This window comes from Ipomoea nil, unplaced genomic scaffold, assembly GCF_001879475.1.
Source record: "Ipomoea nil cultivar Tokyo-kokei standard unplaced genomic scaffold, Asagao_1.1 scaffold0482, whole genome shotgun sequence".
Taxonomy (NCBI): domain Eukaryota; kingdom Viridiplantae; phylum Streptophyta; class Magnoliopsida; order Solanales; family Convolvulaceae; genus Ipomoea; species Ipomoea nil.
Genome location: NW_017616910.1, coordinates 3,389,013 through 3,403,559, shown reverse-complemented (window position 1 = coordinate 3,403,559; position 14,547 = coordinate 3,389,013). Strand labels below are relative to the sequence as shown.

Below are 14,547 nucleotides of genomic sequence, written 5' to 3'. Positions count from 1 at the left end.
GATTGTTTAACCTATAAAATCCAGCTTGCGGGGGGCTCTCAGAAGATACAAAGCTCAGCAGCAATGCTCTATCCATCAACTAGCAAATACCAGGCAGTTATGATAGTTACTCTTTCTGTTATGGGTTGTTAGCTTCTTGTAATAGTGGTTAGCAGTAGTTAAGTCCAGTAGCTAAGCTGTTAGACCTCTTGTATATAAACCATGTTCATCTCTCTCCTAAAGTTGATTGGAAATAAAAAATAAAAAAATAAAAAAAAAAGCAGATACTAGTTTCTTCCTTACCCTTAATTCCACTACTCTCTAGTTTCCCTTTCTTGCTGCGCAACAGTTTTTTTAGTTTTTTGTGGCCCCATGCTCCTAAATAAATGAGGCCCTACGGTCCCTATCAAAAGTATAAGCTCAATATTTAAAACCAATATCGTAAAATATATGATTTTTATTTATATATTATTTTTCAATATAAAGAAGAAAAATTCAAACAACTCTGTTTATTATAAATAAAATTCTAACATAATGCAAACTAGAGATCTTTTAAAAAAAAAACAGATGTCCTTCTAGCATTCTTTAATGCAAATTCATCAATGAACTCTTCATAATCTACTTTATCCAAAAGGTCATTTTCAACATATATCATTGCTAATCCACTAAGCCTTTCTTGTGACATTGTAGAGCGTAAGTAGGTCTTCAACAATTTCAACTTGGAAAAACTTCTCTCTGTAGATGCAACAGTAACAGGAATAGTTAATAAAATTCTGTATGCAATAACTGCATTAGGATAACAATCAAACAATTCCAAATCTTTCAAAATTTCAATGGGTCCTAGTTTTTCATTATTAACATACAACTCTCTTTTTATTTTTAACTCCACATACAACTCATCTCCATTAATATCTGAATGTCCATTATGCTTAAGAGAATTTTCAAGACGACTACAGGAAGACTTCAAACTCAAATCATCTAAAGAACTTAACCTGTCAGAATTAAACAAGAAACCAAATATTTTCTCATACTCTTGAAATTGCTCAAACCTACTTTTAAGAGAAACAACGGCTTGATCAACAATGAAAAAAAATAGTTAACTCTAAATGAATCTTCTGCAATAATGAAACTTCTAATGATGCATTTTAATTTTCATCGAATTGTTTTTTTTCTACGGATTTCATGTCTCTTAGGAAAAACAGGGTCTATATCCATTTTAATAGCAATTTCCTTAGCAGAATCCAATGCATCATTAAAACCACTTTCTCTATATTTCTCAAAAACAGAAATCAATTCCTCAATTTTTTTTGAAAGCAACATCAGTAAGCATGTCTTTGGATTGCAAGTACTTGCTAACAAAATTAATACGATACAATATATCGAACCATATTACTATAGCTACCAAAAATTTAAAATCACCAAGTTCATTTGTTGCTAAAGATTTAGCTTCACTTCTTACTGAGGAATCACCATCAACATCTGCAACTTGGAGTAACGCCTCTCGTATTTCTACCGTTTGAAATCTTATGCCTTAGACACTCTCAACACGACTCAGACAATGACTTAAGAGTTAAACCATGTACATTATCTTTCAAAATACCCCATCTCTTGGTAGATTTTGCAAAAATTGTATATATGCGTTGTATAACTCCAAAAACTCATTTGGCTTTACTACAAGCATTTGCCATATCACATAAAACTAAATTAAGACTATGGCAACCACATGGAGTATAAAAAGCTCTAGGATTTTCATCTAAAAGTATTTTTTGCACACCTTGATGTTTGCCCTTCATATTTGACCCATTATCATAAAATTGTCCATGTATATAAAAACTATTAAGATCAAGAAGGTGCAATTCATTTTGCAAAGTACTAAAAAGACCTAGTCTAGTTGAATCATTCACATTCAAAAATCCTAAAAAAGACTCATCAATATTAACTTGATGTGTAGAGACATCCACATATCTTATTATTTATCTTATTATTAATGACATTTATTCATTGTGGCTGATATCAGGAGTACAATCTAGTATTACAGAAAAGTATTTTGCTTGTTTTTTTTTTAATATTTCAGATTTCATCGAGGAAGCAAGCAAAGATATTAGTTCATTTTGAATGCTAAGACCAAGAAATGAAAGTAAATTTCTTCATTTTTAATACGCCTAACATGTTTTTGGATAATATGGTCAAATTTAGCCACCATTTCAACTAAGCCTAAAAAGTTTCCATTGCCATTTTGATACAATTTCTCATTAGTACCACGAAAGGCTAAATTACATGTGCCAAGAAACTTAACAAAAGAAATAATCCTTAACAAAACTCTTTTCCAATGATCTTTCTCCGTCTTAATTAATTCTTGAGCGACTTTGTCAATGGTTTGATTTTTCTTAAACCTTTGACGCAAATCATACCAAGTCGTCATATTTTTAATATGCTCCACACATGTCTCATGTTCTTGAAGTCTTTCACCAATATGAGCCCAATTATTGAAACCTTCATTTGTTAATTGACCTCTACCAATACCATTTTTAAAGATTTTGCAACAAAAACAAAAAACTCTATCAAGCTCTTTTGAGTAAACTAGTCATTCCCTATCACATCTTTCTGCATTTGATAAGACCCTAGTATACAAATTTGCAGTAAATCGCCTAGAAAACTTATCTTTAGGACCTTTTACAATAGAATTATCTCTCTTAGGTCCCTTGATTACTAATAAATCTATCATTTTCGAATCAAGTCCACCCCAATTTCTTGGATAAAAAATATCAAGCAAAGGAAAATTTTCACACGAATAATCTTGGCCAACATCACTATTGTTAGTTTCTTTACTTTCATATAAAGCATCATCATCATTGTTGGGTGAATCATTTATATTTTCATTCTCTACTTGATCAATATTGTCAATATCAATATACACATTATCACCGTTTTCAACATTAGCATCATGATGATTATCCACATTGTTTTCATTGTCAATATCAACACCAACATTTGTATTTTCAGAAGAAACTTGTGGTGTTTTATTACAAACTTATCTAATGCTCCTCTTTGTAATCATTGTAACTCTTCATTTTTTTTTATTTTTTTTACATTTTTCATAACCAGATTCATGTTTTCTAATGCCAGGAGCCATAATATGCAAATATCCAATTCACAGATTTAGCAATTGAAATCAAAGTTATCAAATAAAAATACTCTAACAAATAGGCAAGGAGCAAACACATTACACATATGACATATAAAATTAAAAATTTAAAGTGAAAAATGATTGAAACAACCTGATCGAAAAGTCCTTGTTTTTTGTTTATTTTCTTGGTTTGCTACTAGCTACTGCCTACTGCCTATGGAACTTGAATTGAATCATCCAGCAAAAAAAAAAAAAAAAAAAGAAGTTTGAATTGAATATGCTCAGAGGATGATTAAATTAAAGTTGTTCTTATTTGGATGTATCATGTATGAAATAACATAGTAAAATACTAAAATGTGGATATGACATAGTGACATAGTCCAATAAGGTTACATTTGCACTTTTGCAGTTTCAGGAGTTGTGGAGTTGTGGACCGTGAACAACTCAAAATTGTTCTGTATTTCCGCTCGTGCGTTCGTGGACTGTGGAGTACTAGAGTTTCAGACTTTCAGTTTGGACGAACTACTGTCAAAGAAGATTAAGATGAATTGAAATCCTCTCAATTCTCTGTCAATCGTTAAAGAAGACGAAGAACATCGGGAAACAACATTATTGATTGCTCAATTAATTACGTTATTAAATTTTAATTAATGTTGGAGAAAATTGATCGGGTATTTTACAATTAATAATCATTTTTTATAAATTTCTTAACTAGGTATTAAGGTATTGGGCCCTCAAAAATTTGGGGCCCTGTGCTGTAGCCCAGCTTGCACAGCCCCAAATCCGGCCCTGCCTAGGTCAAAGAGGATTATACCCGGGTTGTTGAGGAAAATTAACAAATATGAAGAAGAAATGGTGATGTTAAAATCGAAGCTGAGTAGTCTACCAAGAGGGCAAGATTCTAAAAAGAAAGATATGCATATGATTGGAAACTGTACACCATAAAGATGGTTCTTGTAGTTGCCATGTTTGCAGTATTAATTCTGTATGTTATAAATACTATAAGGAAGAATGAGAGGGTAGGGGTAGGCAAGAATGTTTATATGTTCCCATAAGATAGATTTGTATTGCAAATGAAATAGTTTTGTTTGGCAATGGAAGATGTTGGTAATGGAGTATGTTTTATGCCTTATTGTTTTCTTTGGTTTTGTTTATTGGTTTTTGGTTGTTGGCTTATGCCTTATTAGAACTAGGTTATGGCTACAATGAAGACAACAACTTTGAAAATTTTGACCAAATAGATTAAAACCAAATACATTACAAAACATTATGTGAGAGTAGCACAATTCATACCCAAAATACATGACATTATGTCCATACTTATGCCCATATACTGGCCAAAATTACATGACATTATGGCCACAGTAGCACAAACTGTGACCTACACCCATAAGTACAAAGTCAGACAAAAAAAATACATATTTGTCTGTACATAAGTAGCATAAACTGTCAACAAAGCCAAAAATACATAATAGTTGCATAAATTGCCCAGATGCTAACATTTTTCAATCCCGATTGAGAGGGGTGTCCTTGGTGTTAGTGAATTTGCATCTTAGAGATGTTCTAGATCTTGTCCTGGGATGATTTGAAGTGGTTGCCACTTTAGAGGTCTTCAACCCTAATCTAGACCTTTTGGGAGGAGGTTTAAAGGTTGTCATTTCTTTAGGCTGAGACAAAGGTTGTTGTTCTTGCTGAGTGGTGTTAACTCCAAACTTTGGCTGAGTAATTATCTATTCAGGCTGAGCTTGTACTCCAATGTGAATGTCAAACAAAGAGGCTACCCTTTCTGCTTCATTCTAGAAATGTTGAATTTCCTTTATCACCCCTTCTGATCCTTGAGCAGGAGCAGCAGTAGAAGGTGGCACAACAAAATGTGGCACAACAGTAGGTGGTATAGTAGAAGGTGGCACAGTAGTAGGTGGCATAGCAGAAGGTAGCACAGCAGTAGGTGGCACAACAATTTTCTTCTTTGTATTCTTTCTCTTTGGATTAACGTACATGACAATAAATTAAAGAGATTAATGTAAGGTATTCATTAAAGCCACAACAATAGCAGAAGAACTCATTACCTGTGTTGTCTTCTACTCCTATTTTCAGGACATGTTCTTGAGTTATGCCTTGTCTTGTTGCACTTTCTACAATGCTTAATCAACATACTTGGGTTGATGTGTGACACCTCAAAAATCCACACTCCAATCCATGAATTAATTGAGTAATTAATTCTAATTCTTTTGAGGGATTGATTCCTAAAATCCTGATTTTTAATACTCAAGGACTAGTATTTGACTTGTCAATCTTTAAGTTGTGTTGTACCTTGTGCTTTGAAGGGAGTTCCCTTTGTTCCTTACACTTTATAAGGGTTAGTAAGGGTATCCTTGTCTTTTCACCAAGAGTTAGTATTGTAACCTAAACCTAGAAGACTTCTTCTTTTCATCCCTTACAATTCCTAGAAAATATCTCTACCTTCTCTCTAGAAAAGAAGAGTAGCTTGTTCTTCAAGCCAAGTTAAGACCCTTGTCAAGATTCCAAGTTTTGCTTCAAAGATTCAACCTTTCACCTATTTGGGCATCTAGGAGGGTAAGATCTAAGCTTGTCTAGTCTTTTTGGTTCCATCTTAGTTGTCGTTTTCTTAAAGGTAGGATCTTTATGATCTTTTGGTTTGACCTTGAAGTGGGTTTGGCTAGTGAGCTTTGTGGAGAGCTTGTTGTGGCATAATAGAAGTCTTTTGGTCTTCAAGAGGTAACCCATGCTCTACAAAACCTATTTTGCTTACCTATATGTGATTTCTTGGATTCTACTTGTTCTTTGCTATGAAATGTGAGGGTTTATGCATTTATCTTGTGATATTGCATATCTAGAGCTTGTGTTTAGGGTTCCATTGTGCCATTGCTTGGCATTTTCCATTATTCAAGTCATTTTTTTGTGTTGGGTGAGATTTGGCATGTTTTGGACTTGAATTTGAGTTTGGAGAAGAAAATCCCCGAAGGGATTTGTTGTGGAACAGGGATGTTCCCGCGGGTTGAACGGCGGGCGGGGCACCACCCTCCGACCTACCCGCGGGTAGATAGGCCTGTGGGGAGGTGTTCCCGTGGGCGGGACCACGGGTGGGGCACTACCCATGGGTCCACCCGCGGGGAACACGATGGTCATTTGGGATTTGTTCCCCGTGATTTGTTTGTCTCGGTATTTGATCTTTTGGCTTCCCGATGTTCTTTTGTGGAACTACTTGAGCGTCTTCTTGATGTTTCGTAGGTCTAGAACTATATGGTAGGTATCCATGTAGTACTCTGGTGTCTTGAATCGTGCTAAGTGTTCAACATTGTGTTTCGTTGAACCAAGAGGTGTCTTGTGTGTTCCTCGGAACTATCTTGAGTTTCCCCGTTGTTAAGCATGCTAGTTCATTGTCTTAATACTAGCGTGTGTGTGGTTTGTACCTTCCGTTTGGTTGATGATAACTTGTGTTATTCATCGTTGTTGTTATTGGGCTGTGACCTGTTCCTTGATTGAGTGTGTTTCATACCTTCATTCCAATCCGTTGATTGATTCTCGTGTGAGTTGTGGTGCGTGTGTGGCTCTACCTGGATTGCACGATTAGTGGTATAGGACACTAGTCACCAAGGTATTGCAGCGGTCCTCTTGGTGGTCATGACGTGATTATGGAGTTGTGGCCTGAGTGATGGGTCCACGTGATTTGGGGGATAACATGTGTTATCCGGGCATATGTTGCTGTGATTGGTGGTGGTTCGTTGGTGGTTATAGGTGGGGGGCGACGGTCCCGGCGGAATAAGGTTGGACTTGGCTGTACAGAGGATCCTGGAGGTAATGGTTGGCTTGAAGGTACAAGGTTGGGGGTAGCCATAAGGTTGGAACAGGGCATAAGGAAGGCATACCAACTCGCGATGGGTGATGTTGCGAGGGCTTGTAAAGCCGGCATTGTGTAATCTTCTCTCGTGACGTGTGTAGTCACGGAGGCTCGTGTTGTTTGGTATGTGTTGCCGTTGGGTGAGTCTTTATCCTAGTGTGTGGTTAACCTTTGTGGTTTGGGATGTGTTCCCGGTGTTATCCTTATGAGTGATGAGTCTTGTGTTGTCTTTTGATCTTGGCTTTTAACTTATATACTTATGTATTCCGTTTCAAAAATGGTTTTTATATCTTATATATACCTATGTATATGATACTTAACGGTATTGGTGGGTTACCAGCATTATTCGCTGACCGGGCGTCGTCCCAATGTTTATCTTTGTACCTTTCAGGTGATGTTTAGACGAGCGCGATGTCTAGAGCCTGGTAGCTTAGTACCTTCTCCTTTAGACTGTGGTTTTTTTTTTGTGGCCTGTGCGCCAATGTTCTTAGACTGTTTTAGATTGATGTATTGAGATAGTGTTATACACTTGCAGATTGTTGCCTTAGCGTTACCTAGTGTGGTATACGTGGCATAACACCCCTTTTTAGATTTCTTTTATCCAGTTTGCGTTTATCTTCCGCTGTGCTAGTTTTGTTGTTAATCTGCTTGTGTTAGGGCTTCAATTGGGCCTTGGTTTTGGGGGGTGTTACAGTTGGTATCAGAGCCTAGGATGAGTTAAGTCTAGACTTTCTAAGTGGTTAAGTGTGTTTTGAGACCTCTTAGCGACCTTAAGAAGCTAAGTGTTAGGCTTAGGACTCTAGGTTGCGCGGTGAGATGTGTGCTGCTTTCTGTATTGCTTGTTTGCTTTTTGGTAATCTCGTTGTTGTTGTAGAAGTTTGCGATGCCTCCTCGTCCCCGCGCTCGCACCCCAGAGACCCCGACCAACGAGCAGCTCGCTCAGAATCTCCATCAGCTGACACAGACAATGCAGCCGCTCATGAAGCTCTATTGAACAACAATCAAGCTGTGCCGCCTCCGCCTCCGCCTCCTGCTGGGCATCGCGATGTAAGTCGTTTAGTGTCAGGTCATCGGCCGCCATCCTTCGCTGGCGATGAAGACCCTGTAGTCCTTGAAGAGTGGCTACGGGTGTTTGATAAGATTTTCACCGTGGTGGGCTGTCTCGAAGAGAGAAGAGTAGAACTGGCAACGTTTTACTTCTGCCAAGAAGCTGATCTGTGGTGGGTTCACGAGAGTCCGACCTTCCTTGAAGAGCCTGGGTTTGATTGGACCGCGCTCAAGGACAGAATGCGCGAAAGGTTCTACCCAGCGCATATGCGAGCCGCCATGTTTGATGAGTTCCTTCATCTGCCGCAAGGACCTCTATATGTGGTTGAGTACCACAAGAAGTTCTTAGAGCTGGCGCGCTTCGCGAGGATGTTGGTGCCTACAGAGCTTGCCAAGGTTGAGCATTTCGTTGCCGGTCTGAATTATGAGGCACGAAAAGCGTTGACGGTGAGTAGGCCCAGTTCAATCAAGGATGCGTATCTGTGTGCCGCAGATCTGTTTCGTGTTCAGCAGCTTCAGAAGAGTTCGCTTGAGTTGGCTAGGAAGAGAGTTGAGAGTGGAGGTTCTTCTGCCTTCAAGAAGCCCCGACCGAGTTTTCCGGCTAGAGTTGTGTCATCTTCTTCTCAAGGACCAGTTAGGATGGAGCCTCAGGTTCAAGCTAAGTCGGTAGGTTGTTGTAGGTGTGGGAAGGTGCACCCGGGCCAAGATTGTTATTGTAACACCCCGTGTTACGGCCTTTAATCCTGGATTAATTATTTAATTAATCCCGCTAATAATAATTAAATATGATTTAATTATGTTAAGTTCCCCTTTAATTAATTAATAGGGTCCACCATGAACCGTGGACCCTTGCCTAAATTAGAGGCTTAAGCCTATTAGGAATAAAGAAAGTAAACCTTTTACTATTCAGATCCTAATTAGGAATCCTAGACCTAGTTATCTATTAGGAATAAAGGAAGTAGGCCTTTTACTATTCAGATTGTGATTAGGATCCGCTTTAATTAATATGGTCCAATGTGGATCATGGACCCTTATCCCTAAAGCAAGTCCCTGAGTCCTATAAGGAATAGAATTAGTAAACCCATACCATTCAGGCCCTAATTAGGAGTTTTAAATATATAAATAGGGAACTTAGGAGGCACCTAGAATTCCCACCACAATAATCTCTCACCACCCAAAGAGTTCCAAGAATTCCCTTAGGAGAAATCAAGAAATCAAGAAAGCTTAAAGAAAGACCCTTCATAGCCAAGGAATTAATTAAGGCTAAGAGGTAACCCATGTCTCAACAAAACCTATTTTCATAGTTATGAATTCCCCTTAGGGTTTCCCCCATATTATTGTGAATGGCGAAATTATGGTGATTATTATTGATGTTGATTTGATGATTCCATGGGGAATCTTGATAATCTTGATATTGGGAGTTTCTTGATAATTATGATGTTCTTGATGATTAATTGGTATTCTTGATGATTATGTGTTTGACGATTATGATGTTCTTGATGATTAATTGGTATCCTTGATGATTATGTGTTGTTCCTACCGAATCTTGCAATTAGAAGACGAATCGTATTCTTGTTAACATAAAAGTGATTAGAACCCTAGGTTGCACCGTATGCTTTGATTCTTGGATTATCGGGTGGGAAATCGCATGTTTGGGAGTTGATTATGTTAGAAAAGCATGATAGGATAAGTGTCGTTCGTTTCTCGTATTTGATCCGTTAATTGTCTACGTGTTGCCGTTAATTACGTTGTAAAGTGTCTAAGCATGGTTTCGGGTTCCACTTTGGTTCCCGGGGCGAAAAGTGATGAAAAGAGTCAGTGGGGGGTAGGTGGGGGGTAGGGGACCCGCCACCTACCCACTGCCGGAACAGTGTTCCCGGCAGCGGGCGGCCGGCGGGCGGGCAGCTGCCCGCCGGCGACCCGCTGCCCGGAACAGTAGAATCCGGCGGGTAGCCGGCGGGTGGCCCCCCACCCACCGGCTACCCGCTGGAAATTTGTCCCACCGGGACCCCGGCTTCCCCGTTTGATGTTTCCCCGATCCCCGTGGTGTCCCAACGGACCCCGTTTATCGTGCCTATGTCTAGTTCGATGTTTCGGGTACCGTTCATAGGTTTATGGGTCTATTGTATTGCATGCTAGTTGAATTGGTATCCCGTTGACCTAGGTGGAAGAAGTATGAACCCTTAGGACTATTCTCAGTATGTGATGGATCACGCATAGGGTTATTTATACGCTGTATTCCCTTCCCAACGTGTAATGTGGGTTGCATGTGCTTCCTACGTGTTATGTGTGTGTGTGTTACCCCGATTCGGTTGCGATCGGATTGGTTATCCTGAGCTGCGGTTCAGAAGCTGGCTGCGGTCAGATTGGTATTCTTGGGCTGCGGTCCACCGTTTGGTTGCGATCAAATGTTTCAATACGAGCTGCGGTTCGTCCTCTTTCCTGGCTGCGGTCAGATGACATTCTCTTGGGCTGCGGTCCACTGTTTGGTTGCGATCAAACACTATGATGAGCTGTGGTTCATCGGTCGGTTGCGATCGACCCCTCCGTGTTGCGATACGGGGTAGGGTGCTGCGGGGCCGTGTCAGAGCTATATGCGCTGACCCTCATGTATGGGCATGCGATTGGTCCTGTGGCGCCAACAAAATGTGCTATGTGTTGTGTTATGGATGAGTTGCGATTACGAGTATCTTGGGGGATGTGACTATGGGATTTATGTTGGGAACTACTTATGTTGAGTTATGACTATTGTTATGCCTTACCTTATCTGCCTTATCTATTATGAACTGCATATGCTTGCTATAACTGTTGCTTGTGTCCGGCCTTATCTATCGAGTCATTCCCGGTTTTAAAGCTAGAGTTCGTAGGATATATTTCATGCTCAAATGGTTTCGTATATCTATATATATTGCTATATGTATTGTATTTTAACACGTTGGAGTCGGTTACCAGCATCTCTCGCTGAACAGATATATTTGGCTTTCAGGCACTGAGGATTAGAGCACTGGAGCGCGCTAGAGCTGGGACTTAGACGTAGTGTAGTTTCCCTTTCGGCCTGCGTGCCATGTTATGCATTTACATTTCGGAGGATAGTAGCTAGACTGCCTGTGCACTTGGGTTCTCTAGCCCAGGTGTGGCATAGCACCCCATACACTTATGTTACACTTTGGGATTTATTGTGATATCACCCTTGTTATATAAGTTTTTAAATGTCTTAAAAATCTGGGGTGTTACAGTTATGGCCAGGCGTTTAGGTGTTTTCGTTGTGGTGTTGCTGGTCACAGAGTCGCGGAGTGTCCCCAGCCTGTCGGTCAGTGAGCGTTGCCGCCAACCCCGAGAGCCGGAGGAGCACCAGGAGGGAGTTCAGGTCGCGGAGCCGTTGGAGCTAGGCCGCCGGGGAGGGTCTTCGTGATGGCGTGTTCGCAGGCAGAGTCGGAGGGTTTGGTAGAGGAAGAGTTAGCATGTAACCCTTGTTTTCGAGCCTATCATTGTTTTCCCGAGAGTGTTGTGTTCTTTGTTACCTTGAGTGCTATCTTGTGTTTCGTAATTGTCTTTGTTTGGCAATCCTTGGCATGTTTTCCTTGTTAGTTATTCGTTGGATGCTTAGTATAGACTCTTTTCTTGCTAAGGGTTTTCTTTAGTTGGCATCTAAATCTTGTCTTGTGGTAGCCATCTATCCTTGAGTTATCTTGTGCTTAGATCAATTCTTCTACCCTTGTACTCGGTTGTTCTTACAACAATTCCTTGTGCATTTCCTAAATTTTTCCAAGTATTCTTTGATTTGGAAAATAGCAAAATCCATACCAAAAACCTTTCCTTGTGTAGCTTAAAAGCCAAGCCTAATGTTTAAATATAGCTTTGGAATTTCGAACCTTAGCCTATTCCTTTTCCACCCAACCTCTAAACCACTTAAGCCAATTATCTTTCTTGAAATCTAACCTATTTTAATTCCATCTAAACCTAAAACTCCCATTTTGTTCAAAATCCCCAAACTTAATCATCTTTTCCCCAATCTCATCCAAATCCCTAATTTCCCCAAATTCTCTTTCTCTTTCTTTCCTTCCTACCCGTGAGCTACCCAACACCACCCCACCCCGTCACTCCATTCGCAACCCGCCACCACCAACCTGCCCATCGCATCGTCGTCGCCAAGCCACCGCCTCGCCGCCGTTCGCCGTCGCCGAGCCGTCGCGCCGCCGCGAGAGAGAGAGTTCAGCGAGAGAGAGAGAGAAGAGTAGAAGGAGAGCCTTGAGTTCTTTTGGTTGAGCTTTGGATCATCTTCAGTCATGCCTAGAAGGTCAAGTTTGGCTAGGAAAGCGGAATGGGTGGATGCCCACTACCTTGTGCTTGAAGGTAAAGCTTTTGATCCGGAATCTTTTCCTAGTTCCTTGTTGGATTTGCTTAAGTTTCAAGGTTTGTTGGATGGGTTTCTCGCCATAAGGGCCGAGACTTACCCGAGTTTGGTGAAAGAGTTTTACCATCACATAGTTGTGACGAAGGAAGGTGAAAGGCTTGAGATCACCTCTAAGGTGAGAGGTGTGAAGGTTGTGTTGTCTGAGAAGAGGTTGGCTCAGTTGTTGAGTTTGTCTGCTACCGGAGTGGCTCAATACAGTGGTCATTCATGGATTAGTACGGATACCATGGGGTACCGTGACTATTTGAGCTATCTGTTTGGCCGTACGAGTGGTTTCACTCAAGCTTTGAGGCCGGAAAAGAAGTGGTTGTCTGCGGAACAAAGGATCTTGGTGATGTTGGTGTCAGATTGTTTGTTGCCTAATAACAACAAGAGTAGTTTGTTGGGTAAGTTGGAGTGCACCTTTGCTTTCTGTCTGAAGAACATGGTTAAGTTCAACCTGCCTGCTTTGACGATGCAACACATGGTGTTTTGCCGGGATCACAACCGGAAGAGTTTGCCGTATGGAATGGTGCTAAGTTGGATCTTGGTTAAGAAAGGTGTTAGTGTGGATGGCTGTCTCCCAAAGGCTGTGGGAAAGCTGGTGTTGGATACCGCCAATCTCCAAAGTTGTAATCTGTTTCAGTTGGATAGTGGTGAGTACATCACGCTTGAAGAGGTTGCAAGGAAAACACCTGTTGAGAGAGCAGAGTTAGCTGCTGAGCTTGGAGTCCATGCCAAGAAGTTGAGCCTTGTGGTCCAGAGTTTGGGTGGTGACGAAGAAGGTGAGGAGGAAGCAGATCAGGAAGAAGAAGAAGGAGCACCGGAGACCGCCGAAGCTGAAGTAAGTGAGTCAGACAGTGAGGAAAGTCGGAGAAGGAAGGAAGCTCGCACTAAGAGAGAGCATGACGTCGTCTCTTTACTTCGTCAGCAGAACAGTTTGATCACCAAGGGCTTTGCGTTTGTGAAGGCGCAGTTCGTCGCAGTGCATCAGAGGCCAGACCAGATTGAAGCCAGTTCTAGCCACAGAGACGAAGACGAAGAGGAGTCTGATGACGCCGAGGAGTCGGAGAGTGAGGAGTTCTAGTTTGTGTTGCGGTAACCACGTTCGCTTCTTCCTTGTTGTTTCTTAGCCGTTGTTAGCTTGGTGTTAGGTTGTTGTGTGCTTTGTGTGTTTGCTTGTTTTGTTTGTTGCTTTGTTGTTTAGCTAGTTTGTTAGTGGTGTTTGAGTTAGTAGTTTAGTTCTTGGTTGTTGTCTAGAAGTTGGTAGTTGTGTTGAGGGTAGAGTTCTTGATGCTTGATCTATCCGTTTGTTGACCTCTTGCCGATCCTTGAATTCGTAATGTCTTCTTCTTTTCTTTGGAATCCTTGTGAGTTCTTTTGGAAGTTTTTGACCAAAAGAGTTATTCTTGAAATTTCTTGTCACAATTTCGTTTCCTTGTTACCATTCGCTTTTAATTCGTTGTACCCAAGTTTCAGGGACGAAACTTCTTTGAAGGGGGAGAGGATGTGACACCCCAAAAATCCACACTCCAATCCATGAATTAATGGAGTATGTTTTATGCCTTATTGTTTTCTTTGGTTTTGTTTATTGGTTTTTGGTTGTTGGCTTATGCCTTATTATAACTAGGTTATGGCTACAATGAAGACAACAACTTTGCAAATTTTGACCAAATAGATTAAAACCAAATACATTACAAAACATTATGTGAGAGTAGCACAATTCATACCCAAAATACATGACATTATGTCCATACTTATGCCCATATACTGGCCAAAATTACATGACATTATGGCCACAGTAGCACAAACTGTGACCTACACCCATAAGTACAAAGTCAGACAAAAAAATACATGTTTGTCTGTTCATAAGTAGCATAAACTATCAAAAAAGCCAAAAATACATAATAGTTGCATAAATTGCCCAGATGCTAACATTTTTCAATCCAGATTGAGAGGGGTGTCCTTGGTGTTAGTGAATTTGCATCTTAGAGATGTTCTAGATCTTGTCCTGGGATGATTTGAAGTGGTTGCCACTTTAGAGGTCTTCAACCCTAATCTAGACCTTTTGGGAGGAGGTTTAAAGGTTGTCATTTCTTTAGGCTGAGACAAAGGTTGTTGTTCTTGCTGAGTGGTGTT

General features: G+C 40.4%; 1 long non-coding RNA gene across 1 annotated transcript; it reads left to right on the top strand.

Annotated features, from left to right (window-relative positions):
- Positions 1-652: 652 nt before the first annotated feature.
- Positions 653-9,230, top strand: LOC109173602. The gene is made up of 3 exons (XR_002052929.1): positions 653-716; positions 6,338-6,349; positions 9,219-9,230. It is a non-coding gene; the product is annotated as an uncharacterized LOC109173602 (long non-coding RNA).
- The last annotated feature ends 5,317 nt before the right edge of the window (positions 9,231-14,547 follow it).